The following is a 15,543-nucleotide window of genomic DNA, read 5'->3' as shown; positions in this document are numbered from 1 at the left end:
GGCCCACTGGCAAAAGGAAGAGGAGGATCAGGCTCACCGGGAAGGAGAAGCAGGCACAGAAGAGGCCTGTGTGCTTGGGAAGGTGCAGAAATCCAAAGGCACCTAAGGGAGCTTGGCTCGGTGGGTTCCTTTGCAAATCCCTCCCTTGTGTCTCCTGTATGCTTCCCTCTAATACATGAAAAACTCCTGTAAAACTCTGCAGAGCTGCCCCGGAATCAGGAATGGATTTGTGTCATTTTATATCAAACAAGGATCTGGCTTTTTTTTAAACATACATTTTCACTTGGCTGGTTTCAAGGCAGAACTAAGGTAATTTCAGGACTACCCTGGCCAGACCCCCTGGGAAAAAAACCAGACTCCTTATGGTTTATGCAACAGCGATATAGACTGGAGGGGGTGGAAACAGTCTGACCTAAGGGGCGTACAGGACCAAGCCTAGCTAGGACACACAGTACAACCTTAGAGCAATTGGATGAGCAATCTTTGTCAAGAACAAAAGACATCTGCTGAGTAAAACAGGAATTGACTCAGAGCAAGGACAAAGCCAGACGGCGTCACGTGATGCACCAGTCTGTTCCAACAGGATGCCAGGGTCAACGGCAACTAATGCATCCAATAAGTCAAGAGGAATCAATAATGCTAAATAGCCAGCGTCTCCTATATGAAGCAAATCAGTGCAAATGCAGTTAAAATGGTCTCTGTGCTCCACACGCTGCAGCCGAAAATCTGATTGAAGTTTGTCATGTGACACGTTGACATTGGCACTCGGAGGTTCCCACAGCTGCAGCAAAATGACTTTTCAAGCTCGCCACACGCACCAGGCAGGTTTGAATATCGGTGTTTGCTATCCATGTTTCAAAGGGGATCGGAAACTGAGGTCCTATGTGGTTTAAATATCCCGTGGCACGGTCTCCACATAGAGGGATGCTAAAAAGCAAACCCCATTTCTAACTCGGGCTGCCTAAAAGTCACTTCCCCATGCACACATGCATGCATACATATACAGAATACTTATATGTGTGCGTGCATACCACCATTTGAATATGACAAATCTATCGTCCCAACAGTAGAGACGGAGGATGGGACAGTGGTTATGACACTAAGCAATATGGGAGACCTGGATTCAGCTCCTCAGACACCCAGTGGCTTGCTGCGTGATCTTGTCCATGTCACTTAGCTTCTCTGTGTCCTCTCTTTCCCATCTGTAAAATGGGGATAACAATACAGACATCCCTCCCCAGCATACCTTAAGGATAAATATATTAAAGACTATGAGGTGTTTAAATGCTACTGTGATGTAGGGGAGGTAAGAACCTAAAATATTACATTTGTTATTAGTATTATATGGTCCAAGCTAATTATTAACAAATAACCAAGATGAAAATTCAGGGAAATGTGATTTTGCCACACAAGAGATATAATCCAATATTTTCAACAAAGCCATTCTCTTCATCCTCAGGAAACAAGAAACAGGCACCTGCACCCCTTTTCACTGCCATTATCCAAGACAGAATCAGGACTCGTGGTAGAGGTGATATCTTGTATTAGACCAATCAGATTTTTGCAAAAAAAATTCTTTAATTGCAAGCTTTTGGGCACAAAAGCCCTTCTTCAAGCATAGGAGAATAGACTGTAAAAGTTCTCCTGCATAGAATTTTTTGCAAAAATCTAGTTGATCTAATAAAAGAAATCACCTCTACCACGAGTCCTGATTCCTTTTGCCTCTAAACCAATACGGCTGCAACCTGGGTGCCATTATCCAAGATGGCACAGTCTCTAACTCCACATCTAAATTTGCCAGGGGAGACTACTGTAATTTTTGCCCACTAATCTAAAACATTCTGGTTTAAAATCTTCACTTTTCCATTTTAGGAGTGCAACTGTGTTTGATAAAGAGCATATTTCTCCTCCTTAATTTAAGTTAAACCTCTGCATATGCCCCTCAGGAAAGTAACTGAGTCAATGTAAAACAACTCTCTATAGATCCTTTTTTTTTCTGTCCTCCTAAAAGTCAGCAAAATGTTTTCATCTTTGTAGGCTGAAAACAAAATTAAATTGGTTTTTCCCTAATAAATCTGTTAAATATGTAGAAGGATACATATTTAAATATGTAGAAGGATGTTCCATGCAAATTTCTTGAAGTTCAAAAATGTTTAATTTTTTTTTAACCTCAGGATTTATTGTTTTAAAAAACCTTTATACCATACTTTACCTAAGAAAGACCTACAGACTTTTTAGTAGTTTATCTCCCTTTTAATAAACCTTGTTCTATTATTAAAGACCGTACTGTGTTTCATTCTGAACACATTCCTCCATCTTGGCAGTTCCTGGAACTGTGGTGTGAATTTTATTATCCATTTCCTTCAAGATTTATATAACACAACACAAGTGGTATCACATGAGCCTATATATCAACCTCAGACACATTTCAGGACCTGACATATAACAGTTAAAGGGGGGCGGTGGATGGATTAACAGTAGAGGAAAACAGGGAGTCCGACACCTGCATCCAGTTCCATACCATTCAAACCCAGAAATGCAGCTAAGGATGGTGGCGTTTCTCTGGAAGTCATTTTTAAAGGCGTCCCATTGGTCGTTAGGCCATTTGCAGAGGTTTAAATCAGGGAGAGCTCTATTCATTAATGCATTTGCAGTGGGTGGTAACCAAGACAAAAATACAGTCCTGCAGGTCCCCTCTCTTGCTCCTCTTCCATCCCCAGCAAACTTCCCTCTTTTTGTTACACGGTTCAGTTAGTCCCAAGTCCCTTTATAACAAACCACACATGTGTGCTCTCTCTATGTCTTGAACCCTAGTAATATCAGTGTAGCACAGGGGTGGGCAATTATTTCGAGCAGAGGGCCGCTTACTGAGTTTTGGCAAGCCATTGAGGGCCGCATGACAGGCAGCCGGGGGCAGATAAATATTAATTTTTTATGGGCCCGAGGGCCAGATAGAATGACTTGGTGGGCCGCATCCAGCATGCAGGCCACATTTTGCCCACCCCTGGATAGCACCAAAACTTTGGCTAATATAACCTAGCATTGCTCCAGTGATGTGATGTGATACTTCACCTGAAGCTCTGGCCTATAATAATAATCTATACAAGCCCCAAAGCCTTAGAGCCAAGGTAAAGGGAATTTAGGCCCCTCTGTAGAAGTCTGCATATCTCAGTTGTGTACTAGGATGAGGTCAGAAGAGTAAAACTCGGCAAAAGGCGGTCAGGGTGTAAATTAAAGAGGGGTAGGAAGCTGCCTTAACTTACACCTTCTAACATTGTCTTTGAGCCCACCGCGGTGTAGCTAAACCCACTTGGACTCTTTTGGACATCACCAAGCAGGTGTACATAGGTCTAACAGAGTAACTCAGTGCAAGGCAGCCTGAGCTGAAGAGTAATGAAGTAACATCATATTACACATCACCTCTATATCTCTGGTGTCTCTCTGAGACTCATCTAAATGGTTCATTTAACTTATTCCTAAGCACCACTGAGGAAGAGAATATAAGTCATTATGTAAGAAGAAAAGAATACATGAGTCATCTCTCCAGCCAGAGAATATATGAGCCACCACCTTTCTTGGTCCAAGTCAGCAAATGAGTAAAAAGTCTGTTTTCACTGAAGCAAATGAAACTGGTAAACCGGATAACTGGAAAAACCATAAGTGAGTGTGAGTGGTCAACAGAAGCCCAGTCAGAGCTCAGCAATCTGGACTTGGAGCAGCAAAAAGGGAAAAAGAAGAGTATGAAAGTACTAAGAGCAGCAAACTTCAAAGGAGGGGATGGAAAAATAAATCTTCACTCTGAAAACGGCTGGCAAGCACATCATCTGGTTTTGCCTGAGGGAGCGTCCAAGTTCAGTGCATAATCCCCGCTAAACAAGAAAGCTAAACCTAGGGAGCCGTATCTCCCCTGTCTGCATCTGGAAACATGTGGGAGGGCGGGTGGGGGGAAGGTTCGGGGGGAGAGAGGAAGAACAGAAGAAGTGACAGGTTTCACTCATGATGTTTCCTCCAGACCGTTCAGTTTGATGGGAAAATGGGTCATCACAGGCAGAAGTGTGAAAGCCAAACATTACAGCTCCTGGGAGACGAAGGCCACCAGTTCTCTCCCTCCATTTGTGGGATGTCTAGACAATAGAGCTTGTTAAGGACTCGTGGGGCCATGTAGTGCAACCTCTGCTCAAGGCAGAATCATCCCTATCTAAACCCTTGCAGACACCTGTTGTCTAAGTACTAGGCATTAGCAAGTCTGTTGCCTGGCTTCTTCTTGAAGCACTGGGTGGCACTTCAAAGCTCAATAGTCAATGCTTTCTTTGGTCTTCACCCTGAAACTGGCCCAAGCTAATGCCTTTTAGGCAACCAACCTCCTTGCAAAGGCAAATCTAAACAGAGAGGCTCTCCTCTGAACATGGATATGGAAGAGGGGACACCAGCCAGCCAGACTATCCTTCATGCCAAAGACAATGACATTGTGTTAAGTGATCTAAATAAGGCCTGGATGATCACCACTGACTTACCTTGCCCTGCACATAATAGGCTGTATCCTTAGTACCTCCTTGGTATCATCACTTCTGATTCATTCCCCCACCGGTTTCATTCCCAAGTGTCACACGGCATGGCTGGTCTTTGGTAACCTGTGCAGTAGCTGCATTTCAGTATTTGCAGCTGGAGACACGATATTTAGACTAGGCTGGAGAATGTGCTCTTTCTTTCTGTCATTCCAGATTTCATGCAGAACAAAGCACAGTGGAGAGATTTTTATATGGGACGGGGGGGATAAGGAATGTAACGAGGTAGGGGGCAGTACTCTGAGATGTGCAAAGCACCTTGGGTGAAGAGCGGCAGTATGAACAGAACTAAGTGCAGGTATTATTGTTGTTATTTGTTACATAATGTGCCATATTGCTGCATTTTCAATTCACCCACAAGCACTTCCTGGAGAATTTATACTGTCACTCTGTTCTTATGTTGCCCTATTTTTCCAGCTTGCTTCTAGCTAGGTAAATACATGGGCTCCAGCACTGAAGCATCTGAGTACCTATTATATCCTGCTGTTTCTCTCTCGCACTTATCCTATTATGCTATTACAGTTGGTATTGGGCATTGCACTTTCTACTTTGCACCATAATACTGTGGGTCCAAATCTGCTGTCACTAATATACCATAGAATAAAGGTGAGATACAAAGAAGTGCTGGGAAGAGCACTTCATATGACAGGAGTCAGGGTTACAAATGGTTAGACGGCTGTCACTCAGCAGGAATCAGGATCCACTCACTCCTGTAGCTACTGTTATGCCACCCATTCATATATAAATTACAATTTTATATATAAAGGTAACTTCAACCTAAAATGTCTGCCATAACCAATGCAGCCAGTTAATACATGCAAAGAGATATGTCTGGGATGCAGATCAAGGTAGACAACCTTTCTTTTGTCCTTGTTATTTCTTTCCTATTCGTCTACTCTGCTCAGGTTCTTCTACTGCCTCTGCCATTTTGGGATCAATATGCTTTACAGAAGTATATTAAGTAAAGCAACTAGCTTCTCTTTTCTTCCTGTATTCTCCCCACCATTAAAGACATTGTGTGGGTATTTAGCTTTTAAATATCTCAGCGCTACTTTTTTATTAGTACACCTTGTACTTGGAATGGGTGATGGTGGTTCTTAGATCTGGTAGGAGTTCATTCCTTTCTTAGACCAGTCTGAACAAAAGCTTTATTTCCTACAGAGGGTGCTTGGCAAACAGGACTGTTAATTGTGGTTTTCCATCCTAGAGCTTTTGGTAATCTATTAGAGATCCTAGGTCTAAACCTCTGAGCACCTCGAAGACCTGCTGTGATGTGATGTTGTATAGGAAGCCAGCGTAGCGAGTGGACGACGGGTTACACGTGGAGCTGCAATGTCCTAGGTCTGGAATTCTGCACCTCTCATTCAACATCTGTCAACGGCTACCATTTCCCAAATTTGAATGGCTTTCTAGTCGTAAAGATATTTCTGTCCTCAAAAGTTTCCCTTCTACAGTGGCTTAGTAGTTGGCTACTGAGGTGGATCAACCATCTGGAGCCCGTATTGCACGTTCCTGGTGTTCATCCATGAGAACACTTGATCTTTGCTTCACTTAACCTCAAGATAGTCAGCAACAACCATAAACCAGTCAAGAACTCAACCAGTTCGGGCCTTCAGCATAAAGTATGCCAGGCAGCTAAGGTGGCTCATATCAGCTACCGTGAAAGAATGTCTCGCTGTTGCACTTCGAACACCTGACAGCTTTGGGACAAGCATCAGGTCCAAGCAGATGCTGTGATGGGGACCTAGAAGGACTCCCAAGGCAGGTTTGGTTCGTATAAGCTACGGAGTTGGGAGAATTCATTTGTTCTCGTGAAAACTAAAGGATTAGAAACCTTGAAGATTGATGCCTCCTGTTTCTCTCAGAACAGATACAATACAAAAAGAGGCTATGTACACGTATACTTCCCATTACCCCACCCTGCCAATACCCTTCAGCCCTAATGCAGACCTAGACATAAAAGAGTTATACTATGGTCCCTTCTGCAACCCTTTGCATTACCTTAGTACCTAAAGTCCCCAACTAAGACCAGGTCCCTTTGTTCTAGGCACAATACAAACTCATGGTAAGAGAGGTAGTCCCTACCCTGTAACAAATAGGGGTCCAGCACCTACATACCACTAAAAATGTCATTTCTGAAAATACAGCAAGCTCCCAAGTTATTGAAACACTTTTGAAAATGTTACCCTAAGTGACCTGCCCAAGGTCACACAAGAACACCACAGCAAAACCCATCGATCCAGGTCTCCTGTCTCGCAAACCAGTGACTTAGCAACAAGATCAGAGGTCCAGCACGGAAACAGCCAGCAAGAGAAAATGAACAGATTTTCAGTCCTTTGTTAAAGTTATAAAAAACGACTGCTGATAAATTAAGACCTTTTGCCAGACTCTCCATTTTTTAATCTAGAATATAACAAGAACTTAATGACAGTAAATATGATGTTGGCTCTATACCTATGCTATGGTTATAGTTAAAGTCTTGCTCATCTGGAGGAGAAAATTAACACTTAAGGGTGCAATTCTAAGCACTGAAGTGGAAATCAGGCTTCTTGGGGTTTTCCCCTTCTCTCTGTCCTAAAAGATACTACTTACTGTCCTGTGCCACTGGGGGTAGGACACAAAACAAGAAGGCAAGAAGGAGACTTTTGGATCCGCATCTGAGATAGAGGAAGCTACCGGACGAAAGAGCTCCAGGTGGACACATAACAAATTGTAGTATATAACAATGATGGCACTGAAGGAGGAGTTTCTGCTCAGACCAGCACCCTCTGAGTTTGGATGATTCACTCAATTGTAATTATAATTATACTGTAAGCTAAATGCAATCATGAGAGTCCCCAGTCACTACAGACAGATACACTGCTTGTCTGAATCGGTCACAGTTTACATTTATCCTTCTCTCCAGTCTTAAGAGTTCAACTAAAATGAGTTCTGCTTGCTGCAAACCAAGGTGCCAGCCACACCATGGAGAAAGGCTAGCATAGCCAATCTCTCTACTATATAGCCAGCTCCTAACAGAGTCTTTCATAGGACAAGGAACCAGAAAGCAAAGGGGCCAGCTAAAGATTGAAATAGAGATGTTAAAAAAGTTTGCCAGAGTTCCCTGAACCTTAAGCAAAGGCCTCATCTGATAGCCAGTGAAAAAATAATGGAAAAGGACATTAATGGTCAATGAATCAAGTGCTATGAGGTCATATCCTTCTCAGTTAAGACTCCCAGTGTTCTTCAATGAGAATTTTACATGAGGAAAGACTGACTATTTTAGTAGGAGCATCTGGATTTGGATTGGTGCACAATGGGTGAAAGCTCAAATCAGCTGTTATTTTATCTATATGATACCGCCATTGATGGGATTATTCCCACTCAGTTCTCCATTGGGTTTGATCCTCAGCTGGTGCAGACTGAGAATCCACTAACTTTGGTTAAACAACCCCAGATGAAGACCTAGCCCAATATTTTTAAGGTCTTATGATGACATTTTTTTCCTACAAGTCCTGCAGTCCAGTAGAAAGAACATGGCTCAACAAGATGTCCCCCACAGAGATCTTGGTAGAAGTGCCCAATTCCAAAATGTCCTTCACTTTTCTTACCTCTCTAAGTTCCTCTCAGATAAAAGCAAATGCAAGTTTCCACTAATTCACTCAGCTCTCAGCCTAGCTGAAATCCAAATCAGGAAATGACCAGGACATATAGAAAATGTATTCATGACTTACAGTATCTTAATAACTAAGCACTTTGTATTTCTTAAACCATGCATGCTGCAAACTTTGCTGAGAAAAATGTAACGTGATTTTGATGGATAGGGTCTTAGGGTAGGGGTTTCAATGATAATACCATTATGAAAAATTTCCTTTTAAAAGTCCACGGTATATTTTGCAAAAGTAGAAAGATTAAACCTGGACAAACTTTCAGCAGGAGTAACTTTGTTCAGCCGTCGCAAAGCATTTTTTGGTGTGTGACCCTCCAAATGGCTTCTTCCCATAACGTACTGCTCCATAACCCTTTGCAACCATTCTTAGGCATATTCTAAGACTTATACACCCGGATTTATCGTGTATAATGAAGAACAGCAATGTATTCAGTGGAGTTACCAAAGAGAAGTCAGAATTAGACTCAGAGCACTTATAGAAGTTACATTTTTCACACGACGAGGCCATGGAAAGTGTTGTACATCTGTAACGTAACAAACACCCATGGCTGCAGAGCACTTTTAAAATGGCTGATCACATGAAAATTTAACCCTTGTCTGATTAAGTATCAGACAGGGTGCACTAAGGCAAAGAGCCTTCATTTTGGGTGATTACACCCACAACCCATGCAGCTTTATGGGGCTGGGCTGGTGTTCACATGGGTGAGCACCAGTCCAGCCCTGTCCCCGGGGCTGTCACATAGAGGAGACAGTCTCCTCCTTGCACAGCTGGGAAGGGAGGGTGGGCTGGGGCAAGGGATCCCCCCCAGCCACACATGCCCCTCCTGCCATGTGGGTCTAGCTTGGCAACCCCTGATGGGGTTTTGGGGGGACCAGACTGGGCCCACGAGCTAGGAGGGGGCTCCCCTTCCCCCTCAGCTCCCCACATGAGCATCTAAAGCAGCACAGGCTGCTGTATCAGGAGCTGGGGGAGGGAATGGAGCCCCCCACCCCTCATGGGCCGAGCCCGGCTCCCCGCAAGACCCCATCAGGGGAAGCACAGCTAGATCATGTATGGAGTGATTGCCTTGTTAGTTAGCATTACAGAGTGGAAGCTCAAGGATCTGTAGTTTGAGCTAAAGACACAGGGTTGTTACACGGGATAGCAAAATACTCAAATCCTATGCAGACTGGGCACAGCGGAAGAATAAAAGGGAGAAAAAACCCACATCATACTTACAGGCTCGGCAGTGCTACACTCACTAGCACCACAACTGAAAGAGATTTGGGGGCATGACTGACCACAAGATGAACATGAGCCACCAATGCGATGCCACAGCCGGCAAAGCAAATAAAACTCTGGCTTGCATCTACTAATGCATCTTGAGCAAGATCCAAGAAGTCATCCTCTGGCTTTACTTGGCCTTGGTGAGACCGCAGCTGGAGTACTGCATCCAATTCTGGGCTCTGCACTTTACAAGGGTGTGGAGAAGCTTGAGAGGGTCCAGAAGAGAGCCACGTGCGTGACCAGAGGTCAAGAGAACAGGCCTTATGAGGAGCCTGGAGAAGCGAAGGCTCAGGGGTGACTTGGTGGCTGCCTATAAGTATATAAGGGATGCATCAGGAACTGGGAGAACGTCTGTTCACCAGGGCACCTTAAGGAAAGACAAAGTCTAGCAGCCACAAACTGCTGGAAGACCATTTTAGGCTGGACATGAGGAAAAACTTCTTTACTGTCCAAGTCTCCAGAGTCTAGAACAGACTCCCCCAGACGTGGTGCAAGCATCTACTCTGGATACCTTTAAGAAACGCTTGGATGCTTATCTTGCTGGGGTGATGTGACCCCAGCTGACTTCCTGCCTCTTGGGCAGGGGGCTGGACCGGATGATCTCACGAGGTCCCTTCCAGGCCTAATGTCGATGAAATCTTTAAGGCACGGACCAATGGGCTACAAACATGCACAAATGAGTAATCCTAATAATGACTTCAAGTAGTCTACTCATATGAGCAAAGCTCCACCTATGTACAAGTATCTGCTGGATCCAGGACAAAGTTTGTGTGTACCTTGTCCCCTGCACATTAGCATTTTGTGTCTAATTTCAAATTGTGAGCCATCCTGCTGCAATTAATCATTAGCTGACTGATAAAGTGCACTGCATTAAAATGACAACATGCATTCTGGAAAACTGACACTGCGGTCTCTAGTCGCAACAAGTTTATTTTAAACCTTCCATCAATGAAGGTTTGTCATGGACTTCCTTGTCTGATCCACTCTTCTGAATGCAGCTTTTCAAACGAGCAAGAACCAGATGGCCTATAAGATCATTTTACGAATGTTTAGTTTTTGAATCACCTTCTGGAAGAAGGCATCCAAAACGGCAATCCACACGGCAAACTACAAGCATAATACAGCCTTGGAAACAGACACGCTTTCTCAATGACTAAGATTACCAGGCCAATTATATAGCTTTATTATTAAAGTACATATGTCCATTTGCACTGCACCGTAGGTACTAGGTGTATACTATGAGAGATATGGAGATATTTACATGGTTTTAATTAATGCTCACATCTTCATGATTACATTGACTATTAATTTAAATTATATAGATACATTAGATAAGAAAAGCTGATTAATAACTGGTTTAAATGAATCCTGGCATTTCTTAAACCCTCTCCTCACACATTTCAATTTCCTACCTAAACAGTTATCCTGGAAAAGACATGTTCAACTGGGAGTTTATTCAAAGTTCTGTAATTATCAGCATTCAATTACCAGGGGCACTTCAGGACTGATGCTGCTACCCCAGTGCAGGGAGGTGAGCCACAAAGGCAGTAAGGACTTCTATTATTTCTTATTATAATCTATTTGCATTGAAGTAACACCTAGGCTCCCTAGTCATGAAGCAGACTTTGTTGTGCTGAGCTGTATAAACCCAGGACAAAATCATGGTTCCCAAAGTACAGTCTTAGGTCAAGCAGAAGTCAGAAGGAAACACTTCTCCCATCCTGAGAAAATTTTTGACACTACTCCCTCTATAGACTTTTGCAAATCATTGCTCTTTGATTAGTTTCTCTATCAGTTCAGTTAGTGGAGTCAGTGCAGCCCAAACTACAATTGCTAGTAACATACAGTGGGCAGATCTACATGTAAAATTAGTGTGCCTGAGCAAACTGCGCTGGAGTTTATTTCTCCCAGGTGCAGCATTTATACATGTACCTACAACCGCAGCACATTGAGCCAAGGCAGCACAGCCCCTGCTGACAGAGGGCCTGGCGGGGTCAGCCTGCCAGCCTGGAGCTCCTCTGACCCAGCTCAATGTGTGGTGGAGGGGCTGGCTGGGGCAGAAGGGTACTATAGTGCGGGGATAGCCAGCAGGCAGCCCCAGCACTGTAGCACTCTCATCCCCCAGCCAGCCCCAGTCACCATCTACACGTGCATTGTGGTGGAGTAAATAACTCCGCCACAGGATAGTACTAGCGTTGGGCAGTACTGTCCTATGGCACAGTTAATTAATTTACTCCAGGTTAATAATGCCGCATGTGTAGACAGTGATGCTTTGCAGCAAAGCTAATTAGTCAGCTCTACAATAAAGCACATGCTTAAGCTGCCAACCAGCCCATCTGCCAAGTGGTTTGGAGATGAATAGCAAGACCAGACGTGAAGCCATACAGCATCACAGAGAGTCAACACATTTCGTGGGCAACCTCCTCCGTCAGGACTCCTACGACCACACAAGTTGGACTTAAAGCTGCCCTTTCCCGGGAAGAGCTTGGGGGCAACAACAGTGCCTGTTCTCCTTTCCAGGAATGACTTCTTACTTTGGTGTCGCCCCTTGCACTCATGAGAAGGTAAGTCAAGGTGGTCGCCTGTAATGCATTTTGATATAAATATCATAACTAATATTGGTAGAGATAAAGCCTGGACTTGGGAAAAAAAAACAAAGATATTATTCAACAACTTTATTCCTCTCTAAATTATGGCACTATGATATGGAAGAGACAGGTACAAGCTGCAAAATTCAAGATGTCCAAACACCTTGTAGTTTGGGCATGCATAAGTACATGTTTCACCTGCAGACCATCTGTACTGAAAAGGCAATTGTTAATATATTTTAATTATTAATTAAATAACATGAAAATGTCAAAGTTTGCTAGCAACAAGAAAAGCAGATGTGAAATTCCATGTTTATTGATGAAATATTTGGTTAGAGTTGAGCAAAGGGTTCCTAAATCATTAATCTATATGGCCTGTTTCCAAGGCTGGTTAGAAGCAGAGTGGACCCATGGACCTTCTGACCGCTAGAAGTGACCATTACATCATTAGTACCCAATATTCTCTCCCTATGAAGATAATTAAGGAGCTATCACCAAATAACGCTAACCTAAACTAAGCTAAATGTATTGAAACATTTTAATTCTCTTACTATATGGTGCATTATTCCACACTATGAATCCTTTCTGTGACTCTTTTCTGTACACCCTTCAATTTTTCAATATTCTTCTTAAATTCATAACCATGGAACCAGACATAGTACATGAGTCCCTGTGTCCCCAATACTGCAGAGAAAGGTAAGATCGCTACAGGTAGAGTCTTTTGGAAATAGACTATTCACAGGGGAAAATTAAGTTCCCGGGTAACGGTAACGCTGCACAACTGCAGGCTGAATTCGGGGAAGTTGTTTCAGCTGAATGAAAATTGCGGGGAAAAATGAACCTTTCCAAAATGAACTGTTTTTAGTTTGGGAGCGTGACTTCAGAGACACGAATACAGCGGACAAGAAGGAGTATGCTGCGTGTCCCTGTGTCCTGTCGTTTGGGCACTCTCTGGGGAGGTGGGAGGATGCTGTTCAAAACTTTGCTCAGACGGAAACAGTGAAGATACCTGAAAACAGGTCTGCTACATCCCAGAACCTCGTGGACACAGGCCATACCAATGGGTGCAGGGAGGGAAGATCTGCTGCTATTTGGTTTTGTGAATATTACTGTAGCCCCCTTTCCTTTCATTAAAAATGCCCCCAGATTATGACTGTTTTTGGAAAACTACTGAAAATGCCACAAAGATTGTTTTGTTTCTTTGTTTCGGGTCAACTTGAAGTATTTTGTTCTTCATTTGGCCAACAAAACAGAAGGCCAGTTCTTCATATAGGCTTAAATGAAACCTTCCTGCTCTTGCTAGGTATTCCCCCTGTTTATATATTATAGGATCACATTCGCTTTTTCTGCTACAGTGCAAAAAACATGTAGGCAAAGGGCACAAAAGATTTCCTATTGCCCAAGCTTCTTGTCTCCTTATGTTTTCTTTTCCCATGAGCATGTCCCAAGTTCACCATGGACTATAGGATGCAGATGTAGCCGCTAGCCAAGCCCTCACAGTACACCAAGTCTTGTTGTGTGCACTGGAGGAGTGGGCAAACAGGGAACAGAAACCATACCAGGCACAGCCAAGATAGATAACACAAATGCCTGTTTTTCTCTAGTGGGTGTTAAATTCTCCCAGGAAAGCAAGAGGCATTGACAGGACTTGAGAACAGGATGTGCTGCCATGCACTTCTAGTCTCTGTGGTCCTAGTCAGGTTACTGTGCTCTGTGAACTAGAATTACCATCTAACCCATGGCTGAAGTAAGCGAGCATGAGTCCACAAATCATTTGTGGGTGACACGTTTCTCATCCTTTCCTTGCCCCAGCCCACAAATGCACACTTCCAGTCCAAATTCAGAGCCTCAGAGAGCATGTGCAGCATGAAAAACCGAGTTTCTCACGCTTCTTGAGGGCATCATGGAAGCTGTCACAGTGTGGCTGCTGAGAGAAGTAGCATCACCAGTAGCAATGACAGTGCAGAGCCAAGAGACAGCTGAGTCCGTCTATTGGGGAACTTGTCAGCCAAGTCTGAAATAGGCTATCATACGGGCCAGAGAGGAAGAGCTCTTCCTCCCAAAGGAGACAGGAGCACCCGAGGGCTCCTCCTTTGTCCCAGAACAAAGCCAATTAAGGGTACCCGAAATAGCCAATAAAATGATTTATTTTTTACTGATACTGCAAAAAGGGAACAGACGTAGGAAATAAAAATAAAGAAAAAGATCAATCAAATATAAAGTCAGAATATGCAAATAAAGTAGTGTATATTTAGGAAATCTGTAAGTCCGGGCCATATGATATTTGCATGCACAATGCAACTTTCAGGACCTTTGGTCTTAACAGCTAAATGAATGCTTCACTAAGCTGACTATGTCTTCTCCTCCAGCAATGCAAACAGAGTGGAAGGAAGCAACCAACCACCCTTTGGCAGCTAGACAAGAAGAAATGTCACTTGTTATCTTATCCATCACTTGCATCACCTTGGAGCCTAGGAATGATGGTGTTGGCTTCTGTACCAGGATTTAACTGGACTTTGGTTAGCATTCATGAATAATAGTCCCAATTCTTAGGAACATTCGGTGAAGTAAAGTCCATAGTTAAAGGAAATTTATGAGCTTTCCTAAATACGTGTTCATGGCTCTACCGGGTTTTGGTAACATTATGCATCACAACAACAATGTGCTTGTAAAGGAGGTGATGTTACACAGAAGTTTATCACTGAGAAGCAAGTAACTGTTAGTTTCTTCTTTCATGAATGCATGTTCCCAAGAAGGGTTAAGCGTCTGCATCTCTCACTGATTTAAGTAGTGGTTGCAGATGCCCAGGACCTCAAGATCTGTCCTGCTATCTGCTAATGAGTCTTAATCCAGATTTTTTCTCATCTAAGGCCTGTACCTGGGAATGAAGTTCTGATTATTACAACTCGCCAGTTAAACAACACCGCAACCTTTATGTAGCCAATAAAAAGCCTGATGTGGTCAGTAGAGCCATGATGCTAACTAATGTAACTCTAGGACTCACACAAGCAGTGGCATTAAGAAATGAATGGGAAAAGAAGGAAAAGGATTACAAAAGGAAGATCATATGGGTATTTGGTGTAGGTATGTTCACATCAACCTAACCAGATCCATAGCGAACAAACATATATTCTAATAGACGAATTCACTTCTTCCAGGCAACCTGGAAGAAAATGGGTTTTAGGAGGGATCTGAGAAGGTGGTGACTTTGCAAACTCAGAGAGCTTTCCACACACACATGGGTCAGCAATAAAAAGAGAGGAAGCTGACTAGGACGCCAGGCCAGGGCTCAAAGTGGGTTGCCCTGAGGGAACATGAAGGCAACATAATAGGAAATAAGTTCTGAGATATATTCTTTTGTAAAGAACATGACACACAACAGGTTTATTATTCTAGCATTTGCTGGTTTCCCATTCTTGGTCAATGGTAGCTTAAATGTTTTACATTAAATGTTTTACATTGACCATATCAATT

The 15,543-nt window shown here is 43.2% G+C and overlaps 1 long non-coding RNA gene across 11 annotated transcripts in view; it reads right to left on the bottom strand.

Annotated features, from left to right (window-relative positions):
• The window catches only part of LOC132246464 (uncharacterized), a 189,028-nt gene that overhangs the window by 123,216 nt on the left and 50,269 nt on the right, over positions 1-15,543 (bottom strand). The gene's annotated exons all lie outside the window — the stretch shown is intronic.

The sequence above is a fragment of the Alligator mississippiensis genome, chromosome 16 (genome assembly GCF_030867095.1).
Source record: "Alligator mississippiensis isolate rAllMis1 chromosome 16, rAllMis1, whole genome shotgun sequence".
NCBI classification, from domain to species: Eukaryota; Metazoa; Chordata; order Crocodylia; family Alligatoridae; genus Alligator; species Alligator mississippiensis.
The sequence above is the reverse complement of the archived record's forward strand: the minus strand, read 5'-3'. Positions and strand labels throughout refer to the sequence as shown.